This window comes from Ixodes scapularis, unplaced genomic scaffold (assembly GCF_016920785.2).
Source record: "Ixodes scapularis isolate PalLabHiFi unplaced genomic scaffold, ASM1692078v2 ptg001612l_1___fragment_1__unscaffolded, whole genome shotgun sequence".
In the NCBI taxonomy this organism is placed as follows: domain Eukaryota; kingdom Metazoa; phylum Arthropoda; class Arachnida; order Ixodida; family Ixodidae; genus Ixodes; species Ixodes scapularis.
Genome location: NW_024610176.1, coordinates 103,022 through 107,635, shown reverse-complemented (window position 1 = coordinate 107,635; position 4,614 = coordinate 103,022).

Genomic DNA, 4,614 nt, shown 5'->3' with positions numbered 1-4,614 from the left:
CCATCCATTGTGTAGTTCGGTGCACACATTTTTTTTTTTTTTTTGTATTCATACGCGATCTTCTTTCGTTTGAGCGACAGCAAACGTGGTTCAGTTCAACGCTGCGTTGGCTGCGTCGCTTGGCGTTTGGTGCGTTCGAATTTTTGCCGTTCGGAAGTGTTGCGTTCGTCTCTGGCGTCATGGGTCGAAAGCAGGCTTGCTACGGCAAGCGAAAGCTAAAGAAGTCGCTGATTGAGAATACTCGTAAGCAACAGTGTGTGGAAGCTTCGCACGTTGAGGTTCCTGGGTAGATCAAGCCATCGTGTTCCAGCCCGTATGGTTTTGTTAGCGAGAGGAGCGAAGGTGGTCCCCAAGCCGCGGCCATGCGAGGCTCGCCGTAAGGTTTTCTTCTGCGGCCGTATTCTGCGCCCACGTCCTGTTTCATTGTGCACGCCGAGGCGTCAGCTTGCGTGTCTCGCTTCCCTGGTTCTCGGTGGATAGGTCTCCGTGTTTTCGCACGTGGCAAATTCACCTTGGAGCTATGGGTCGAAGACAACCGCACTATGGCAAGCGGACCGCGAGGTGTTCCACAACCTCGTGGTCCGTCAATGCGTTGCGCTTGTTTGTATTTTTTTTTTCTTACGCAAAGTTTTATTTTATCGTTATCTTTCACACAAACGTCCTTCTGCCTTGGGGTCGTGGAAGTCGGAGATGAAACGCGCACAGAGTAGATTGTTCTTTGCCTCCTTTATATTTTTCACGGACGTTCTGCGAGCTCCGTACGGTTTGTGGTCACCGCAATCTGACGCGGGGAAAAGCGGGTCGCCTGCTCTGTAGTCAGGGTATTCCAAGGGGAGGGTGATAACTCGCTGTTCTTCTGGAAATTCACAAACTGCCCAAAATGGTGACGTGCGTAATAATTAAAGTATGCTTTTTCCGGTCTTTATTTTTAAGCAAAAAGTCGATGCATGGTTCTCGGTGCTTATTTTTTAAACACCAGTTTATTATGATCGAACGTCTCGTGGTAACGCTAAAAAGCGTTGATAACCGAGGAAGAAAAATGCGATTGGACAAGAACAATTCAAATTTCCCAATTCTATTCACATATCTCATACGCTCTTCTCGTGGGAGCATCTATCCCCACCAAAAATGCCTAAGTCATTGAGCTGTGAACGCATACGCAGTGTACAATCTTTTGGCCTAGAGAGCTATTGCACACGCTCGGCCGCGCTTCACAGCCCAGTCGACGAACTTGGTGGCACCCAGAAGGCGAGTTTTTGAATGGTCTGTAGTAGGCAAAAGAAACAAATAACAATCAACGCATCTCAGTTTCCAAGCGAAGAGGCGCGTTTCTAAGGTCAATCTATCTGGGCGACACTAATGTTGTTGGCGTTGTCTTCCAAGAACGACACCGACCTATGAATAGGCACTGGACGGATGGAGGATTGGCGAGATAAAATGTTTTACAAACTTTTACAGAGGAGGCGTTTCGAAGAAACTAGCCGTCGCTAGGGCGGGAACAGTCACCGACTGGTGTGTTTTGGTTTTACCCAGGCCGAATATTTCCAACCATTGGAGTTTTTCGGTTGTAACCAATTTAGTATTTTCGTCACCGGCGGATGTTTATCAACTCAGAATAGTAATGTTTGTCCTAAAAATTATGTGTGTTTTTTTTTTTCTTGGTGAATAGAGGTGATTTGTTGAGTTCATAACTTCGCATTATCAAAATAACAAACATCAAAACGCTGAACACCAGATAATGAAGTTGCTAAAAGGCCAAAGCGCCGGAAGGCATCCCTGAACTGCAACAATATTTATTTACTTCGACTTCAAAACATATTTTTGTAAGGCAAACTGGACGAGGGCAAGAAAGAAGGGAGAATGAAAGGGCCGGGAAGGGAAGGGTAGTTCGGAAGAATAGAGTGAGGAGAATAGGGAGTTTCAGCAGATCGTTTCCGCAACCCGCTAAGCGCCAGTTTAGCTCTGCGTCATCCGCCACGAGACCTTGAACTATGCAGAAAAGACTGGAGGCGTGCATGCTCAGTTGCGGCGCCTTCTTTGGGGATACCGATACGGAGGAGAAAAACGGCCTGCTAAATCTCGCTATCTCCAAAGCTGACTGGTAACGTCACGCAGAGGAAACGGCGGCCAAATGTTCCGGGCGTTGAAAATCAACCTCCTTTCGAGATATGCTCATGAAGGTGGTGTATATGTTTTGTTTGCAGCGACGCATAGCAAACGCCTCAACGATCGCGATTCCTTTCAAACCCTGGCCCACGCAAACGATATCTACAACGCGGTCAAAAGCGATTTCTTGGGCACCCCGATAAGTCGTTTTTGTTCGCACTGCGGATTATCGGTTTCCCGAAGTTAGCACAAAGAAGTTCAAAGTGGGGAGTTCGTGTGTGCCTTAAAGAAAATAAAGCACCCTAAACATTCCATAGCTTCGCTTAGTGAAGTGGCCTACTAATCCTTGCCCAGGCAGCACCGAGTTCTGGGCCAAAACTTGGCGTGCGTCTGGCAGTTTAGGGCATTAAAAAGCCCGAAGAAGCCAAAGTAGTGCCAAACCTGACCTCCCTTGGCAACAGTCTGGGTATCTTGGCCCTAATTCGCCAAACAAGTGCCAAACTTAGGCTTCGCTCCCGGGTAGTTCGGCTGTCGTCTGGCATCTTCGGGCCTAAATCGCCTAAAAAATGCCAGATTTAGGCTTACTGCCCGGTAGTTCGGCAGATCTTTGGCATTTTTGGGCCAAAATCGCCAAACCAATGCCAAAGTTAGGCTTCACTTTTTGATAGTTCGGCTATCACCTGGCACATTCGGGCCAAAATCGCCAGAGATGTGCCAGAGTTAGGCTTACTACCTTGTAGTTCGGCAGAGCTTTGGCATTTTCGGGCCAAAATCGCCAAACTTATGCCAAAGTTAGGCTTCACTTTTTCACAGTTTGGCTGTCACCTGGCACATTCGGGCCAAAATCGCCACAAATGTGCCAGAGTTAGGCTTACTACCTTAAAGTTCGGTTGAGATCTGGCATCTTTGGGCCCAAGTCGCCAAACGAGCGCCCAAGTTAGGCTTCGCTTCCCGATAGTTTGGCTGTGATCTGGCAGCTGCGGGCCAAAGTTGCCAAACAAGTGCCAGAACTAGGCTTACTGCCTTGGAGTTCGGCTGATGAAATATTTGATGTACGCGGGTGGTTTTCATCTTAATTAAATAGAAATCAAGTTTTATTCGGCTGGAAACTTTATCTTATTTTGGGTGTCTCTTGATTTCTGCAGTCCAAAGGTTGGCTGAATGTTTTGACGCGGGTGGAGCAGGCTTTGCAAACGCAAATAAATTGTGCCAGAGGTTGCACTCGCGCGTAGGTACACAAGCCAATATCGGGGCGCGCCGTGAGACTGGTTCGACATTATGGCGCGTTCACACCGGCAATGCGATCTAGTCGCGCCATAACTTTCATCGCAAAAGCGACCATCGCGGGCAAAAAGTGACGGGTTTTGAGCAGTCGCTTGCTGACCCGACTTTTTACGATGCACTCTAGTCGCGGAGAGGCCGAGCCAACCAACGGCGTTCGGAGCGAGAGTTTTTGAGAAGCGACTCGCCAACGAAGGCGTTGGACTCGCTCATCGCGCACGCCAAATTAACCAACTAATTACTTTTATTTATTTTCTTCTTTTTTTTTGCGATGCGATTTAGTTGGATCGCACGACTGCTTACATCCCCGGTGTGAATCCGCCTTTACAAAAAGTGCTGCCATTGAGCTAACACTGCGCAAGACGGATGTGCGCACGTCACCACAAGAAATATCATTATTAGGCGGCGCATTGCAAAAGCGAGCGTGGCTCTGTGCGTGTCTTGCATTGTGATTGAGCACTGTCAAATCCTAGTGATAACAAAGTGACAAAGCGCTTAAACGACCGGGGCTCCGTGGTGCGCCTCCCGCATCTCACTTGGGGAACGAAAATGAAATCCCGGAAATTGTACTATTTTAGCGTGTTGATACTTTTTAAACATTAAAAAGTGGAGACACAGAAGGGACGATACAGACGGGGCAATCTGAACTTTAAAGGCCGCTCTACAAACGGGACGTTCTACAGAGAAGAAACTTCTCTCCCGAAGCAAGGGGACGGGGAGGGAAAGGGCCATCGTTGGGTGGAAAGAGCGTCTAGAGAATGGGATTAGCCTCGGGGCGAGCCATCCTCTCGAGAGGGAGTGGGGACGGAACAAAGCTGCCGTGGCGGTTCCGGCTAAAAGGTGGAAGAAGGTTAAGCTTGTCAAACGGCGACCTCGGATCCGAGGACGGGCACGTTAGAGAATTTGAAAAAAGCTGCTTGATTAGCTGGACGACCCAGTGCGGTCTACTGGTTCTAGAAGGTGACTCGGATGAAGAAAACTCGTTTTGCTCAAAAACTCTAAAAGCATTCTGGACGTGAACTCTTGCCACAAATAAAAATAACACATGCATGAAAAACTACGAAGGCAAATAAGCTTTCTCCTATGATGGGAGAAGGCGTGAGCATTACAGGCAGAGTTATGTTGGCGCAACTTGCAATAAAGAAAGACAAAAAAAGTTATGTTGGCGCAACGGACAGCGCGCTAGTTTCACGATCAAGCGGGCCTAGCTTCGAAACCGGGCTGGTT